Source organism: Phoca vitulina, unplaced genomic scaffold (assembly GCF_004348235.1).
Source record: "Phoca vitulina isolate PV1807 unplaced genomic scaffold, GSC_HSeal_1.0 scaffold13, whole genome shotgun sequence".
NCBI classification, from domain to species: domain Eukaryota; kingdom Metazoa; phylum Chordata; class Mammalia; order Carnivora; family Phocidae; genus Phoca; species Phoca vitulina.
The window spans coordinates 9,443,933-9,463,575 of record NW_022589716.1 but is presented as its reverse complement, the minus strand read 5'-3'; the positions used below and the strand labels follow the sequence as shown (position 1 = coordinate 9,463,575).

Sequence of the window (19,643 nt, the reverse complement as noted above, 5' to 3'; positions counted from 1 at the left end):
GGCAGGAAGGACTCAGGAAGTCTAGGGTTTTGGTGGGATGATTTTTGTTTGTTTTTAACTAAACTTTAAAGATTTGCTTATTTATTTTAGAGAGAGAGATAGAGAGCACGAGTGGGGGGTGGGCAGAGGGAGAGGGAATCTCAAGCAGACTCCATGCTGAGCACAGAGCCTGATGTGGGGTTCAATCCCATGACCCCAAGATCACAACCTGAGCCGAAGTCAAGAGTTGGACGCTCAACCAACCACACCACACAGGCACCCCATGTTTTTAACTAAACTTTAAACTTTATTTGGATTTCACCAGTTTTCCACTAATGTCCTTTTTCTGCTACAGGATTCCATCCAGGATATCATGTTGCATCTAGCTCTCATGTCTCAGTCTCTCTAAACTGTGGCAGTTTCTCAGTCTATTCTTGTCTTTCATGACCTCGACAGTTTTATGAAAAGTACTGGTCAGGTGTTTTGTAGACTGTCCCCTAATTTGAGCATCTGATGTTTTCTCATGATCAGATTGGAGTTATGCTTTGCAGGGAAAGAATAGCACAGAAGTAAAGTGTCCTTCCTTCTCATCACATCTTATCAGGATACATGCTATCAACATGACTTACTACTGGTGATGTTAAACTTCATCACTTGTTTAAAGTGGTGTCTGCCAGATTTCTCCACTGTAAAATTACTATTTTCCCCCTTCCATATTTTAGAAGCAAATCACTAAGCCCAGCCCACATTCAAGGGGAAGAGAATTAAACACTATTTCCTGAGAGAGGGGCATCAAAGAATTTCTGGACATATGTCAAAATCACATGCAAATATTTGGGGTGGTAGGGAACTGTGAGGCTTTGAGAATGCAAATATCCAGTTTCTTAAAATTTACCCACTCGTTTTAACATTCATTAGTGGATCTTACCAGGAGGAATTATTACTATGGTGTTCTAATAGTGGTTTTCCATTTTCCTCTTTACATCTACATTCATTATTGGAATTCTTCTGTGAGGAAGATCTGTCCCTTCTCCCTCATTTATATATTCAACATTTGTTTATATCAGTATGGACTCAGGTGCCAATAGGGTAAGAAACACTGAACACTGTAGGCTTTGGTAAAGGGAGACAGTGCTGCCATAGACTTCAATGAGTGAACCAGTAAGCTGATGTCCCCAAACCCAAAGAAAGATGTATCATGGGTCATCATCATATGCACTTAATCACCAAAAAATAACAAATGGACTGTATCATCAGCCAGTGGCCAAGTCACAGAATCATGAGTGTTCCAGACACTCTATCACTGCTTATCTTCTGTGGTTTGGTATAGCCCCTATTATCACTGTGGGTTCCTTATGGTCTCTTTCATATGGATGTCAGGTTCTAGAACAGCATGGAGTTGGGAACTAACATTTCCTGAGAGATAACCAAGCATAGGGGTTCACTATGGACACTGAAACCAGGCTTCTGGGGTGTGACACCAGCTGTCCCTTATTTGTTCCTCAATTATATAAAGGGAATAACAACTGTCATGCTATTCCTTAGCCTGACAATGGGGAGATGGTTATGTGAGACAGCCTAGACGAAGTGCTGGAACAATGCACATGGTAAACACCATATAAAACAGCTGCTGCTTTTCCTAGGACTACTACCATTCCAGCTATAAGGAATGAGTTTGGTTTCTTATCTCCTCTCTTTGTTATGATAACTACAAGGTGAATTTTGCTCCCCTCATTCTAAATTTGAGAAACCAAAGCCCTAAAAAGTTAAAAAAAAAAAAAGAAAGAAAGAAATAGCTTGCCTATGGGTATATAGGAAATAAGCAGGAAAACAGGAGAAGACCGTTAACAGAACGAGCTTCATGTCAGGCAGTGCTACTGTTCAATCCTGGTGCTGTCACTTACTTACTAGCTCTATGTTCACGAGTTCAACTTTTCTGAGCCCTAGTTCTCCACATTTGTAAAATCGGGATGTCAACAGCTCTCTTAAGGAAAATATCCTTCTTTAAACCCAGGTCTGCCACACTCCATGAAACTTCATACTCCCAACCACACTGAACAGTCTAGGAGCAAACAAAGCTACAGGGCTTACTCAGCCATGCTGGGTAGCAGTATTTATTTATGTGGAAAATTCAAACTTTAACTATATATTCTATATATATTATATATTCTAATAAAAAATCAGAAATAAGAAAGCAAAAGGAGAAGCAGAAATGACACAAACTGCATCGTTCTCACAAAATGAGCATTTCTTACAAATACGCAGGTGCACATGTATACACGTGTACACACACACACACAAACCAGCCACATGAGACTGTAGACCACATCTTCATTCTAAACCTCTCCACATGAGACTACCACAAACTAGCCACTGTTGCCTCTCCTGCCCCTTGCCTTTTAGTCTAGCCTAACATACCAGGAGCATCTGAGTACCAGGCCCTGTACCAAGGCACAATGGAATGGTCCACATGGGGAAACACGTGAGGTGAGCACCTAACAACAACAACACTTGGGGAAAGGACACCCAATCCAGCCTTGCCTAGGGCTGGGCATGGGGGTAGTAGTCCCAGGAAAAGCAGCAGCTGTTTTATATGGTGTTTACTAGTGCTGAGCATTGTTCCAGCACTTCGTCTAGTCCTCCCATGTCCTCCTCGGGAGAGGTGAAACCTGGGTTTAATCTAATATAATAAGTAGCCACCAACTAGTAAAAGGAAAGAAAGAACATTCTAGGCAGATACAGGAACATAAGCAAAAGGAATAGATACTTTAAACAAGGTGGAATAGTTAAGAAAATACATGCAGTTCAATACTGGCTAAAATTAAGCAAAACAGCAGCACGAAGGGCCTTCCAACCCAACAACCACTTCCCTATCTCTCCCCAGGAGCCCCTCATCCAAGACAGACTAAGGTGTAGACCCAAGATCCTTCCTACATGCTGGCACAGACATCAACCCCTGTCCAGGGGAGGACTAGTTCCAAGGCCCTTTCTTCTTAGCCTTCTCCATTCCACTGACAACTATTTGGGTGGGGAGAGGAAGCTAATGTGGCCAATGTAAAATTTGGGGCTGGAAGGGGGTAGTGGGTGTGGACATGTGTGCACAAATGCACACACACACATGTAAGTACCCGGGGTGATTCACTCTCCTACAGCAGCGGTGGAAGCACCTTCCTTGGCTCTCACACTGAGAGACCACTGAAGGGTTTTAGGTAGATACCTTGCTTTTTGAAGAGCAAAGGGGAAATGGCTAAGGGAGGTACCAGACAAGAAATGTTCATGAGGGGACAATGCAATTCCATTAACAGGAGCGAGAGGTTAAAACATCACAGTCCCTTCTCTGTTACCACAGGATCCACAGCAGGCCTTTTACAAAAGGCCTCCCAAAGACAGCAGAGTCCACGGTGACAAGAAGCACTGGGAACACAACACGAGCCTTGGCTTGTGGACATCTTCCACCCACTGAGAAAGTAAGGTGCTACTGCTTTGTGTGTCCAGCCAGACACGAGAACTAAAAGAGTAGCTCCAAAGGAGCTTCTCAGCAAATCTGACTGGCTACCCTCCCCTCAAACAGTCCTCTCCTATTTCTACCTGAAGCACTACATGAGGAAAGAAAGGTCAGCAATTCTGTTTTCCTTAAGAAGAACTACCATTGCTTCAGGCCCCCACCCCTCCAAAGAGCTGATACTTCCATGGCATTGTCCCATAGTATTACTGTCACCTCTCTCCTAACTTATAGCCCTCAATTCTTCCCTCATAAAGTGGGGGGCTATCATGTTCTTCGTCCCAAAGGAATAGGTTGCTGGACAGCAGAGTCCCTAAGAGGGGATATCTCTTGCTAAATGGCTACTTGACCAATACTGCAGCTTGCTCTACACAATTACACTGAGGCTGGGTTGGCACACCTCAACTTGGTGTTTTGCTAGGTCCTCTGACCTGGTTCGGATAATGAAATTTGATGTTCTCCTGGCCTTAAGGCCTTTTGTTTCTATTTCACAAGCAAATTTATTGAGTAACCACTTGGAGGAACAGCTGGAAGCAAGGTTAGAAAGCAGGCAGATAGGACAGAGTCAGAGTATAGAGGGCAGGCCTTGAATGTCAGGTCAAGGGGTCTGATTTTCATCTACTGGGCAGTGGGAATTTGTTGCCAACTGTTGTATTTCCTTCTTCTGGTTTCTGCCTTGCAGAGTGGGCTGTTTCTGGGAGAAGGAAGAACAAAATCTGATAATCTTTCAATATCAGAGACAAATTCACAATCAAACATTCCAACTTGTAAGGTCTAGCTTTGAATTCCTGTCTGACTCAGGGTTGAATGTGGCCAAGTACAGTAGCAATTTTAAAATGATCATAGTATATACAATTCTCATGTACACTTAGTTCAGACACAGGTTTCCCCTTTACACAGAGGATACAGGTCTAAACCAACTCCTTACCAACCAGTATTCTTTGAATGAATCTTCAGCTTCTGGATTCAACAACACTGCTTGTTAAAGCTTTAGTTTACAGATGTACTAATATTTAAAGTTTGTTGTCATGTAAGTCAATGGTTTACAAGTGCTTCATTGCTGCTTCATGATGCTTATTATGAAGTTTCTGGTTTTTACATAACACTATAATATATACCACATCTTAAACTATTCTTAATAATAAACTATTATTTCAAAATTTCTATAATTAATTTTTCCCCAAGTCAAAATGTAACTTTCTACTGCATGCTCTTTTGTATCTTCTGAATAATGAACCATGTGAATTTACAACCTAATCAAAATCATTAATTTAACTTTCAAAAATAGCCCTCCCTAAACTTCTGGAATATAATCCACCAAAAGCTGCTAAGGAAAAAGAGAAAAGGGTCAACAAGGAGGTAAAGAGACATGTGGTTTAAAAGTCAATGATTATTACCACCCAAATTCAGGATCATAGAATCAGATCTGGTCACAAATACCCCTGAACTTTCTCCTTCACGTGAGCCAGCTGTGAGCAGCAATCACTAGAGTTATATAAACACCAATGAACACTTACATAAGCTTCTCAGGAATGAGTTATGAACACCACCACGACAAATATGACTAGGCAAACGAGGAACATTGAAAGAAAAATCTCTATGTTTCACTTGTTGGAGGTATAAGGTACAAACACACTTCCAGGACCCTCTCTCTTCTTCCTTCCCAATCCCATCTGTATAAACAAAGCTCAGTGAATTCCAAGTCTTACCATATGCCTCCTGATGTGATGCAATAGGATGTATACACCACAACTATTATGTATGTGTGCCAAAACATTACTTGAATCTCAACACACCTTGAGATCTCACTACCAGTTTGCAAAAATACAGGGAAGAAGGACCATGTTGACAGAGTGGAGTGGCCACTGGAGATGTATGCACTCTGTTCTAAGGAGCAACCAGCAGTGTGATGAAGCAGGCCAGGGACCGCTTACACCTGAGATAGACTATAGGGCAGCACATACCAGAGGTGGAAGTCCAAGTCAAACACAGTAGGACAGCCTCACTGAACAACCAAGAGTGTCATCTGTACCCGAAGTGATTTCAGCAGCAGCCAGTACCTGTGGTGGATTTCCAGGCGAACTGAGGCATTCTTAGCTGAGACACCAAGACATGGTTAAAGCAGTATTAGAACATCCAGGTAGCTGCTTTCCAAGCAAAAAACCAGCTGACAGTGTATTGATGTATTTGAATCAGCTGACAATGTAATAAAGATAATAACCATGATTTTCAGAAAACAAAAGAATTATGTTAAATTTGTTAAGCAAGACCACAAGGATGCATTCAGCAAAATCTAGAAATGTATGAAACTACAGTAACAAGTGAATCCTTTTCTTCTGCAAATAAGTTGCAAGGAAAAAAAGAAAATGAAAAAGAGGTAAGAAAAGCTCAGATTAAAGAGATTTAAAAGACAAATGAACTAAATGTGGAATTTGTAGGGATTTTAATGAAATAACAATAAAAATAATCTTTAAAAGATAATCAGGGATTATCTGGATAGTTCATGATTTAAGGAATTACTGATTTAAAATATTTAAGTGTGATAATGGTATTGTGTTTATTTTTGTTTTTGTTTCTAGGACTTTAATGTTAGAAGATAGAGTAAATACATTCTGAAGTTTACAGATAAAATGTTACAACATTAAGGATCTACTTCCAAATAATCCAAGGTTCGGGAGAACAAATGAAACAAGACTAGCCTTGTATTCACAACTATTGAAGAGAATACTGGAAATACAGGGTTCATTTTACTATTGTCTCTTTTTCTATTTCATTTGAGATTTTCCAGAATAAAACTTCAAGACTATTTTAATTTTAGAAGTCTTAACAGAAGATAAAATATAATAAGCACTAATCTCTAAACTATTTAGATCTCAACTTTTCCACATTTGTTAATATACATTTGCATAGTTTATACTGTTAACCAATGAGTATACATCATTTTGTGTTGTTGTGGTCACATGTTACATACATATAAATATTTCTTTGACATAGTCCACATACTCATCATTTTAATGGCAGGCTATCAGTAAATCACAGAATGCTTTGTCATTCAGGCTCTTTCTTAGTTTTTATTTGTATCTTTAGTGGCATAAATATCTTTGTACAAATTACTTTTCCTTTTGATTTACTTATTTGTGGTACAATCCACTACAGTTGGGGAAATGAGCAAAGAGTTTAAATGTTCAGATATTGGTAAACTTTTTCCATAAAAAGCCTGATAGTAAACACTTCAGGTTTTGTGGGTCATAGGTCTCTGTTGTAACTACTCAACTTTACCAGAGTAGCTCAAAAGCAGCCATACATACACATGTAAGTGAACAAGGACAGCTGTGTTCCAGCACAATTTTGTTTATAAAAATAGGCCAAAACAATTTTGAAAAAGAACAAAGGAGGACATACACTTCCTGATTTCAAAACTATGAAGCTACAGTGATCAAAACAACGTGGAACTAGCATAAAGACAGCCATATACACCAATAAAATAGGACAGACAGCACAGAAATAAACCCTCACATATATGGTCAAAGGATTTTCAATAAGAGTGCCAATACCATTCACAGGAAAAGGACAGTCTCTTCAGCAAGCAGTGCTGGGAAAACCAAATATCCACATGCAGAAGAATGAAACTGGACCCTTACCCTACACCATATACAAAAATTAACTCAAAATGGATCAAAGACCTAAATGTAAAACCTAAAATTATATAAAACTTAGAAGAAAACAAAAGAGGAAAACTTGATGACACTGGATTTGGCAATGAGCTCTTGGATAGGAAACCAAAGGCACAGGCAACAAAAGAAAGAAAAAAAAAGACAAACTGGACTTCATGAAAACTTAAAATTGTGGGCATGAAAAGACACTATCAACAGAGTGAAAAGACAACCCATGGAATGGGAGTAAATATTTGCAAGCCATGTATCTGATGAGGGATTAATATCCAGAATATATAAAGAACTCCTAAGACTCAACAACAAAAACCAAACTGATTCAAAAATGGCAAAGGATATAAACAGACATTTCTCCAAAGAAGATCTATAAATGGCCAATAAGCAACTGAAAAGATGCATAAAATCACAAATCATTAGGGAAACGTAAACTGACACTACAATAATGTATCACCTCACAGCCATTTAGGATGGCTACTACCAAAAAAAAAACAAAGAACCAGCATTAGCAAGAATGTGAAGAAATTGGAACCCTTGTGCGCTGTTGGCAAGAATTTACAATGACAAAGCTGCTATGGAAAACAGTATGGCAACCCCTCAAAAAGTTAAAACACTGGATTGCCATATGATCCAGCCATTCCACTTCTGGATGTATACTCAAACTGACAGTAGGCTCTTGACATGACATACAGCCGTTTTCATAGCATCATTATTTATAATAGCTAAGATGTGGAAACAACCTAAGTATCCACTGATGGATGAAGGGATAAGCAAAATGTGATATATGCACATAATGGAATAGTATACAGCCTTAAAAAGGAAGGAAATTCTAACACACGCTACAGCATGAGTGAATCTTGAGGACATTATGTTAAGTGAAGTAGTTCAGTCACAAAAGGACAAATACTATATGATTCCATTTATATGAGGTACTTAAGGTAGTTAAAATCATAAAGACAAAAAGCAGAATGGTGGTTCCCAAGGGCTAGGAAGAAAAAGTAATGGAGTGATGGTTTAACGGGTATAGCGTTTCAATATGGGATGATGAAAAAGTTTTGGTGATGCACAGTGGTGATGGTTGCAGAACAATGTAAATTTACTTAATGCCACTAAATTCTACACTTTAAGATGGCTAAAATAGGGTGCCTGGGTGGCTTAGTTGGTTGTTCATCTGACTCTTGATCTCAGCTCCGGTCTCAATCTCAGGGTCATGAGTTCAAGCCCTGCACTGGGCTCCACATTGGACATAGAGCCTACTTAAAAAATAAAAGATGAAAATGGCTAAAATGGTAAATTGTATTTTACATATATTTTAACACACACAGTTGACTTAGTCATTATGCTAAGTTAAAGAAGTCTGACACAAAAGGCCTCATATTGTATAATTCCATTTATAGAAATGTCCAGAACAAGTAAATCTCTATAGACAGAAGTATGATAGTGGTTGCCAGGGACTGAGAGAGAGGATAATGGGAGTGACTGCTTATGGATAAGGGGGTTTTCTTTTTGGGGTGATGAACATGTTCTGAAATTAGACAGTGTTGATGGTTCAACAACCTTGATATACTAAAAATCATTGAATTGTACACTTCAAAATGGTGAGAATATATACATATTCTCAATAAGAATATATACATATTTTTAAATGTTGGCTTGCTGCTTCTGCTTCCAGCTAAGGTGGAATAGCCTGAGGCAAACCAATGCTTGCCCTAAGAATAGCTAGAAATATGTTATCAAATTAAAAAACAACAAGAGCAACAACAACAAAGCCTTTTGAAGGCACTGAAGAGATGCTGAGAGGACCAGAAGTAGAAGGGACGAGATTCCAGAGAAAGGGAAATCAAGAAGAGATGACCCAGCATTGTACTGCCATTTATTCCCCTCTTTCGCCAAGTCTGGTTGCTGGGGCAAGCTGAGAGTCACCCAAACAGAGGGCTGTTAATAAGCAAAGAAACCAGAAGAACTTTTGACAATTTCATTGGACTAAAAAGACAAAACTTGAAGACATGAGGGACCACGATCCTGGTGAAAAGGGGAAACGCAGAACTGAGCCAAAAACTCAGTTCATTTCCATTCAAGCCATTTACTTCACTCTAAAGCTGAGTGAGATGGGAGGTTAAGAAGCTAAGCAGAATACCACTGAAAAGCAGAGCAGATGTTTCTGCAATCTTGAGGTGCAGAGAAGATAAGGATTAGAATTTAGGAACCATCAGAGCAGATGGTCCCAGTGAACATCTTGGCTCTCAGTTGGAACTTATGGGATGACCACACTCTAGAAACAGGGGTGTGCCAGAAGTAAACAAAGGCTTCTAAACTATGATCAGCATTTATTGCACTTTGTCCTGCTGGATTAAGGTGATCAGCCCCACTATATGTGCCTAGAAGAGGAAAAGGAAACCCTCTCTAAAGATATCATCCATAGTCTCTAAAACTTTCTATACACACTGCCCAGCATTCAATGAAAAATTACCAGCTATGCCAGGAGACAAGATCAAATGATCAAAAACGAAGAAGGACAGACAATAGAACCAGAATCACTGGTGATCTAGATACTAAAAAATAAAAAATAAAACAACTGATAAAATGTGTAAAAAAAACAAAGAAATGGAGAAAATAAATGAAAAGATTGATAATGTCACCAGATAATCAGAATATATAAAAGAAGAGAATCAATTCTCACCGATATGTGGAATTTAAGAAACAAAACAGAGGATCATAGGGGAAAATAGGAAAAAATAGAACAAGAGGAAACCAGAGAGGGAGACAAACCATAAGAGACCCTTAATCATAGGAAACAAACTGATGGCTGCTGGAGGGGAGGTGGGGGGGGGGATGGGGTAACTGGGTGATAGACATTAAGAAGGGCACGTGATATACTGAGCACTGGGTATTATATAAGACTGATGAATCACTGACCTCTACCTCTGAAACCAATAATACATTATATGTTAATTGAATTTAAATTTTAAAAATAAATTAAAAAAAAGAGAATCAAAGAGATATTCTAGAGGGGCACCTGGGTGGCTCAGTCGTTAAGCGTCTGCCTTCGGCTCAGGTCATGATTCCAGGGTCCTGGGATCGAGCCCCGCATCGGGCTCCCTGCTCAGCGGGAAGCCTGCTTCTCCCTCTCCCACTCCCCCTGCTTGTGTTCCCTCTCTCGCTGTGTCTCTCTCTGTCAAATAAATAAATAAAATCTTTAAAAAAAAAAAAAAAAAGAGATATTCTAGAAACAATAAATATATAGTAACGAATCAAGAAGCTCTGTAGATGACAGGTAGGATAAACAGAAAAAAAAACAAAAACACAACAAAAAACCATTCCTAGGGAGATTATATAGCAAAATGCTGAAAATTAATAACAAAGAAAAAAATTGTACAAGCAGTCATGAGTGGGGGAGAACACAATACCTTCAAAGGAGCAACAATAACAATGGATTCTTGAGACATGAAAGACACTAGAAGACAGTGGAAAATTTCTAAGTTTTTAAAGAAAATAAATGGCAACCTAGAATTTTGTACCAGCTAATACAGGACTCAAAAATGAGGGCAAAATAAAGCAACTTTCAGACAAACAAAAATAGAGATTAAATTTGTTGCCCAGAAACATACCCAAAAATAAATACCAAAGGAAATCCTTTAGACAGAAAGAAAATGATCTCAGACAAAAAAACAGAAATGAAGGAAGGAATGAAAAACAACAAAAAGGGAAGTGCTCCTAACCATTTCCAATTGGCACTGCTTGATTTGATGTTTGCTCAAATAAACTCTTAGAAATTGAAAAGAATAACAAAAAGGGTGTATGTGTGGAAAATATAAATACTGACCAGAGAAAAACAACATTTTGTGGCATTTAAAATGTATAGAATTAAAATAAGGATATATAATATAAAATGCAGGAAAGAGGTAAACAGATTTAAAATGTTCTAAGGTGGGGCACCTGCGTGGTGCAGTTGGTTAAGCGTCTGACTCTTGGTTTCGGCTCAGGTTGTGATCTTAGGGTGGTGAGATAGAGCCCCATATCAGGCTCCACGCTCAGCAGTCTACTTGAGATTCTCTCTCCCTCTCCCTTTGTCCTTTCTGCTTGTGCTAGCTCTCTCTCTCTCAAATAAATAAATAAATAAATAAATCTTCTTAAAAATTAAAAATTTAAAAAAGTTCTAAGATTCTAATATAGTTGGGGAAGTAATAAAAGCAATGATTTATATTAGACAAGGATAGATACTGTAATCTAGGATAACCACTAAAAGCATAGTAAAAGACTGTATAACTAACAAGCCTGTAGGGAGAAAACTGAATCTAAAACAACAACAACAACAACAACAAAACACACATAAAAAAAACTTGATTAATCCAAAGGAAGAAAAAGAACAAGATAGAAGATGAGATAGAAAATAAATACCAAGATGATAAATTTTAACACAACTATATCAATAATTACATTGAAACTGAGGGTTCTAGAGGGGAGGGGGTTGGGAGGATGGGTTAGCCTGGTGATGGGTATTGAGGAGGGCACGTTCTGCATGGAGCACTGGGTGTTATGCACAAACAATGAATCATGGAACACTATATCTAAAACTAATGATGTAATGTATGGGGATTAACATAACAATAAAAAAAATTAAAAAAAAAATAATTACATTGAATATAAATGAACTAAAGTCCAATTAAAAGACTAAGACTGGATTAAAAAAACAAAACCCAACTAACTGGTGCTAGCATGAAAAACAACTTAAATAATAGGAAAAAAGTTGAAAGAGAATACAAAAAAAAGTTGAAAAAAAGACACTAAGAAATGCTAACCAAAAGCTGACATATCTATACTCATATCACGTGAAACAGACATTAGGGTAAGAAGCATACTAGAAATAAAAAGGGACGTTTCATAATGACAAAAGGTCAATGTACAAAGAAGATATAGCAGTATCAAATCTGTGTGCACACAATAGCTTAGCCTCAAAATACATCAAAACTGACAAAACTGAAAGAAGAAACACAGAAATCTACAAATCTACAAAAGACTAACATGCCTTTTTCAAGAATAAGAGCCAACAGACAAAAGTACCAGTAAGGCCATACAAGAACTGAATGAAACAATTAACAAACCTGAATTAACAAACATATTTAGAACACTTCACTCGACAATGACAAAACACACATTCTTTTCAACAGCTTATGCACCATTTATCAAAACTACCCATTTACTGCACCATAAAGCAAACCTTAACAAATTTCAAACATGTGAAATCATTCAGAGTATGTATATGGCCACAATGAGAGCAAGACAGAGATACTAGAAGTCTAGCAGTGCTAGGGAAAGAGCAGTGCCAGGGGAACTGGGGAGTTCTAGACTTGCCAGAGTTGAAGTATCTCATTAAGATCTTATATAACACCCCTACCATCCAGCTGAGACAAAAGAAAGGCTGTCCCTCAGAGTAAGAACCACACTCTAGAGTAAGACCTATACTATATCCTCCCTAACAAAGCCTAAAACCAAGCCCTGATATGGTCTGCAAGAAGAGAGAATTTAGAGATTGAATCCTACCAAATGGCAAACACCTCAGGCTTTTCACAGATTGGTACTAAAATGGCATAAAACCAAGGCTTCACAAGTTCAAGGGGATCAATCAGTAACCGAACTGCCTGCTAAAACTAAAATGTACACTCTTTAGAGGAAGATAACAGAATGCAGAGCCTCTATAATATATTATGTGCAAAGACCATTTTATTTAATCAAAAATCACCAGATATGCAAAGAAACAGGAAAAATATCTACAGTCAAGAAAAATACAATCAAGGGACATCTAGGGGTGCCTGGCTGGCTCAGTCGGTAGAGCTTGCAACTCTTGATTTCGGGGTAGTGAGTTCGAGCCCAACATTGGGTACAGACCTTACTTTAGGAAGGGAGGGAGGGAGGGAGGGAAACCTTGATGGCCTAGATGTTAGGACTGTCAGCCAAGCAGTAACTGAGAAATAATAAATGTTACTGTCTTAAATCACTTAAGTTTGGGGGAAACTTATGACATAGTATTAGTAACTGAAACAGAAACTTGGTACTTGGGGTATATAAAAATTAAAAATTCAATAAAAAATTAAACTATGGGCTCGTGTTTGGGGTCAAGTAAGTGGAAGTTAGTGAAGAGACTGGTCATAAAAGCCCAAAGGGCTTCAAGGAGATTATAGATGAAGGTTTAAAGGAAAATGTTATAGGAAGCTAAAGGAAAAGAAACACTGTTTCAGAAAGTTTAGCAACTCTATCAGCAGCAGTAACATGGAAAATTAATGGGGCACCTGGCTGAGTCCGTTAAGTGTCTGACTTCAGCTCAGGTCATGATCTCAGGGTCCTGGGATTGGCCTGCACTGGGCTCCATGCTCAGCGGGGAGTCTGCTTGTCCCTCTCTCTCTGCACCTCCCCCTGCTCATGCACACACTCTTTCTCTCTAATAAATAAAATCCTAAAAAAAAGGAAAATTGAGATCAAATCCAGGGTAGACCTGTAAGATCCTTTGTTATGATCTCAGAAATATTTAAAGTAGTGCCTCATTGACCTTTTCAGACAAAAGGCCTCCTAAAGATTCTGCTGGCATGCCTAGCAGATCTTCTCTGTTAAAAAACAAAACTTAGAAAAATCTTAAGAGTATTATCCTATAGCAGCCTCCCTAGAAGGCCAACCAGAAAAGAAATTATCTTGAAGAGATTTGTGGGTATAGCTTTTGTCTAGTGAAGTAGATTTTACACTGATACACAAGTTTATAAAGCAAATATATGAGCCTGAACTGGAAGGGATATAAACAATACAAAATGAAAAAGGCTTTGGACCCTCAAACTTCTAGAGGCAGTCAGCAAGCTGGGGTTCAACTGTAATCCAGGTTACTTTTTGTGAAATGGAAGGATTATTCAGAAGGCAGAACTAAGATCCTAGAGGATAACACCAAAAGCCCTGGAGAAATATTGAGTTCCCAATGAGTAATACTGAGTTCTAATCAAGGAACTAGCAAAATGTGCTCAGCTAGGGATTTTATTTTATTTTTTTTAAGATTTTTTATTTATTTATTTGACAGAGAGAGAGAGAGAGAGCGAGAGCAGGAACACAAGCAGGGGTAGTGGGAGAGGGAGAAGCAGGTTTCCTGCCGAGCAGGGAGTCCAGTGTGGGGCTCGATCCCAGGACCCTGGGACCACGACCCAAGCCGAAGGCAGACGCTTAACGACTGAGCCACCCAGGCGCCCGACAGCTAGGGATTTTAGAACTGCTATAGATCAATGACTGCTCTGTGCCTCATTCCCTTCTCTCTCCCCCACTTTGTCTGCCCCATCTTTTGAATGAGATATCTATCTTGTCCCCATAACATCTTAAGTTGGTGGAGGGGCAGATAACTGGTCTCTTTAGCTCATAAAAGTCTTCAAATAAGAGAAACTACTTAAGGAGTGAACTCAAGAAACTACAACTGAAAGCCACACTCACACATGGATCTGAGTTAGAGGACAAGATCTTGGACTATAAGCTGATGCTGTACTGGGATGAAACTTTGGGGGTCTTGAGGAAAGGGGCAGTGTATTTTTCATGTGGGATGATATGAATTACTGTGGCCAGAGAGTAGAATGTGGCAGACAGTTTTTTCCAAAGATGAATGCAACAGTATCTTTTATCCCAATGCTTTCCTACAGTTTGACCTTGATCCATCTCCTATTGAGAAGTAAATTCTAATCTTTTTCTTTTGAATCTGGGTAGACTTATGACTTGGTTATAACCAAAAGAATAACACAGAAGTGACACTGTAACTTCCAAGGCTAGCATAAAAGGCAATGCAGCTTCCACCTTGGTTGCTATTTAACCATGGCCACTATCTGACTGCAACTGAGATTGATGAGTCTAAAATTTTTAGGAAAATGCAAAGGTCCTAGAGTAATCAAAGTAATTTTTAAAGACAACAATGAAATTAGAATTTTTATACTACCTGATTCAAACTACAGTAATTATGATTTTGAGTAAGGATATAGTTATTAATGTAATAGAGTCTAGAATTAGACTGCACGTTTATAATCAATTGATTCTTTACAAAGGTACCAAAGTAATTCAATGGAGAAAGATAATCTTTCCAATACACCATCTGCAATAGATACAATCCTCACCTCATTCCATATCATACAGAAACAACAATTCAAAATGGATCAAGGCCTAAACATAAAAGCTTAAACTATAAAACTTCTGGTAGAAAATATTTGCAACTTTAGGGTAAGTAAAGATTTCTTAAGCAGGACACAAAAAGCTTGAGCCACAAGGGAAAAACCTGATAAAGTGTGCTTCATCAAAATTAAAAACATCTGCTCTTCAAAAGGTATCCTTAAAAGAAAAATGACAAGTCACAGTCTTGTAGTCTTGTGAAAACATTAACAGTGTGTCTGTGTGTGTATATCTATATATATCTGATAAAAGACTTGTATCCAGAATATATTCTCTTTTTAAAGATTTTAGTTATTTATTAGGAGAGAGAGTGCACGTGTGCAGTGGGGGAAGGGGTGGGCAGAGGGAGAGGGAGAGAGAGCATCTCAAGCAGACTGCGCTGGGCACAGAGACCAACATGAGGCTCGATCCACAACCCTGAGATCATGACCCAAGGTGAAATCAAGAGTCATACGCTTAACCGACTGAGCCACCCAGACACCCCTAGAATATATTCCTTAAAAACTCTACAACTCGGGGTGCCTGGGTGGCTCAGTTGTTAAGCATCTGCCTTCGGCTCGGGTCATGATCCCAGGGTCCTGAGATCGAGCCCCGCATCGGCCTCCCTGCTCAGCGGGAAGCCTGCTTCTCCCTCTCCCACTCCCCCTGCTTGTGTTCCCTATCTCGCTATCTCTGTTAAATAAATAAAATCTTAAAAAAAAAAAAACACCTCTACAACTCAATATGAAGAAGACAAACAACCCAGTAAGAAAAGCAAAAGAGAAGGAACAGATATTCCACAAGAGATATACATATGTTCAATGAACACATGAAAAGATGTTCAATATCATTAGGGAAATGCACATTTAAACTATAATCAGATGCCACTTGATAATCACTAGAATGGCTAAAATAAATAATACTGACTCATGTGCTTGCTTCGGTAGCACATATCGTAATACTGGCTGAAAGAGGACTTCAACTACTTCCATTCTGACCTCAAAATTTCTAACTGATTAAGTTCTTTCCAGCTTATCTCTTAACTCAGGTAAAAGACCCTGCAGGCAAAAGCATCCCCTGATGGGAACCAAAACTACCACACTTCAAGCAATAAGGACCTTCCTGAGCCAGCAAGAACTCCGGTAGTGATTGACCCCAAGACAATGATTGATTTGACCTTCACTGCCCACCTGCACATACCCACTGACCTTTGTCCCACATTTTCCTTATATAAACCTGGAAGTATTTTCAGCACTTTGGAGACAGCTTTGGGACGCTACTCAACTATCTACCCCATGCTGGCATCACTAAAATAAATTCCTTTCTTGTTTCACCACCACTAGTCTCTCTGCCTTTAGATTTTGTCAGCAGCAAGTGGTCAAACCTGTGCTGTTTGGGACCCTAGAGCCAGGTGCTCTTGCACCCCTGCACTTGACTACATGACCATACCAAGTGCTCACAAGGATATGGAGCACCTGGAATTCTCACACACTACTGGCAGGAGTGTAAAGTGGTGCAATCACTTTGGAAAACATTCTGGCATTTTCTAATAAAGTTAAACGTATACCTCCACAGCAATTCGTATCTTGGCATTTTATCCAAGGGAAACTGAAAACTTCCTCTAATTATTAAAAACCAAGTCAACTTCACAGGAATGTTCAGGTTTACTCATTAGATTAAATGTCTATCAGCAGGTGAATGGATAAACAAGTTGTATTTAACTTTTTGCAATTGGAATACTACTTAACAATAAAAACAAACAAACTAGGGACATGTGCAACAACAGATGACTCTCACAGACATTATGCTGAGCAAGAGGCTAAACACAAAAGAATATGTACTGTATAATTCCATTTATATGAAATTCTATAACAGGCAAAGCCAATCTATAATGACAGAAATCCATTCAAGTGGTTGCCCAGAAAACTGACTACAAAAGGGCATGAGAGAACTTTCTGGGAAAATGGGTATTTTCTATATCTTGATCAGGGCAATCATATTTGTCAACCGTCATCAATCTATACATGTAGAAGATATGAATTTTACTGTATGTAAATTTTATAGTAAAGTTGATTTTTTAAAAACAGATTTTATCTATTTATTTGAGAGAGAGAGAGAGCATGAGCGGGGGAGGAGCAAAGGGAGAGGGAGAGGGAGAGCTCAGCAGGGAGTCTGATGTGGGGCTCAATCCCAGGATCCCAGGATTAACCTGAACTGAAGGCAGAAGCTTAACTGACTGAGCCACCCAGGTGCCCCTAAAATTGATTTCTAAAAAAATTGTGATATTGCTAAAGTTATACTTAAAGGTAAATCCACAGACTAAAATCAGTGTCAAAAAATAATAGTGAAAACCAGTGTTGTAAATTTTCTTCTCAAAAATTAGAAATAGAACAGGAAATTAAACCTAAAGAAAGCAGTAGGAAGAAAACAATATAGATAAGAGCAGATGGGGTGCCCGGGTGGCTCAGTCAGTTAAGCGTCCAACTCTTGATCTCAGCGCAGGTCTTGATCTCAGGGTTCTGAGTTTAAGCCCTGCATTAGGCTCCACACTGGGTGTGAAGCTGACTTTAAAACAAAACAAAACAGTAAGAGCAGATGAATGAAATAGAGAAAAACTACTTTAAGAGCAAAACAAAACCAAAAGTTGGTTCTTTGGAAAGACAAGCATAATGCTACATCCTCGGAGAGCCCTACCCACCCTTCCCCACCACCACCCTGGCTAAAGTAGACCCTCCTCCCTACCCCTGGGACTCTTTCCCTTCCTTGGTCTACATGGTTCCTATCAAAATCTGAAGTATTTTAATAATTTGATTCAACACTTACCATCTGTCTCTCCTAGTCTGTAGATCCTTCAGGGCAGGGATTCTGTCCATCTCATTCACCACTGTATCTCTAAAGCCAAACTTAAAATGCCTGCCACATTAAGAGATGCTCAAAAAAAAAGTCTTGAATTTTTTTTAATGAGCTTGTTTTTATAAAAATTGCTACTAGAGGGGCACCTGGGTGGCTCAGTTGGTTAAGCAACCAACTCTTGATTTGGGCTCAGGTCATTATTTCAGAGTCATAGGATCAAGTGCCCCATGGTGGGCTCCACGCTCAGCGGGGAGTCTGCTTCCACCTTCTCTCTCTCCCTATATCCCTCCCCCTACCACTCACATGCACACACACACACTCTCTCTCTAAAATAAATAAATAAATTAATCTTTAAAAAATTGGTACTAGAGAAAAATATATATGAATAAAAAATCTAAAGTATATCAGATCTTATTAAATATGTTTATTTATCATATGTAGGCACATATTGATGATTCTCTGGGACCAAGCTTTCCCTGACTGTATAAATGTCATGGTATATTTGCCAATAGGTCTTAAAAAAGTTTAAAACTCATGCAAGCCAAAATGTGATTCACCTTCAAAATAGTCATGGAAGCCAGACAGAAAAAAAAAATTCTCATCATACTTGCTCCTTGGGAAGAATAAATCTTCATAGTATTAATACTAAAAAGCATTAGTAGATTCTAAATTAAACACAGTTTTAAAAATGAGATCTGAGAGCAAGGGAACCAATACCATTCTGACTAACTCATGAATAACCTAAGACACAAAGAAAAGAAATGGCCAGCCTTCCCACTTGGCTCTCACAGGGGAGGGGAAGGAATGCAAATCATTTTCAGATACCAAGCCTGCACAGGGTTTCTCAACCTCAGCACTGCTGACATTTTAGACTGGATAATGCTTTGTTGTGGAAGACTATCTCATGCATTGTGGGACATTTAGCAGCATCCCCGGCCAGACTGTAGTCACACCTTCCCAGTTGTGACAAACCAAAAATGTCTCCAGACATTGCCAAATGTCCCCTTGGGAACAAAACCACTCCCTGTTGAGAACCACCGCTTTTAGCACAATAAAGGCAAAAACTATAAAGAAACAATCATTTGTAAACACAACTACACATCTTTTCAACCAATCTGAAATTCTAACCCTGTGTTGCAGACCAATTTAATCTTGATTCTGCTCAGAATCATGATGATTTTTGGCCATCTCTGCAACCACAGGTAAGAATTACTGGGTTCTCAGCAAAGCAGGAAAGCAGGAACCTCTGAGCAAAAGGTGGAAAAGAAGACAGACTAAGGCTGATACCTTGAAAGAGTCTAGCCTAATTTCTGAATAACATTTAAGGAGTTATGAGAAAATGTAAAGCAAATGTCTGGCTCTACTAAAGTCTTACAGACAAGGTAATATCTAAAATAATTTCATAAAATCAAAATTTAAAAATCCAAATAAAACAAAAGATGCTGATGAAAAGCACATTCCAATCTTTAAAATAAGCCTCTCCT

At 38.7% G+C, this 19,643-nt stretch overlaps 1 protein-coding gene and 1 pseudogene across 4 annotated transcripts in view; one reads left to right on the top strand and one right to left on the bottom strand.

The window, feature by feature from the left end:
- The window catches only part of RAD54L2 (RAD54 like 2), a 107,641-nt gene that overhangs the window by 28,373 nt on the left and 59,625 nt on the right, over positions 1–19,643 (bottom strand). The gene's annotated exons all lie outside the window — the stretch shown is intronic.
- Positions 4,666–5,882, top strand: LOC116636601 (annotated as a pseudogene).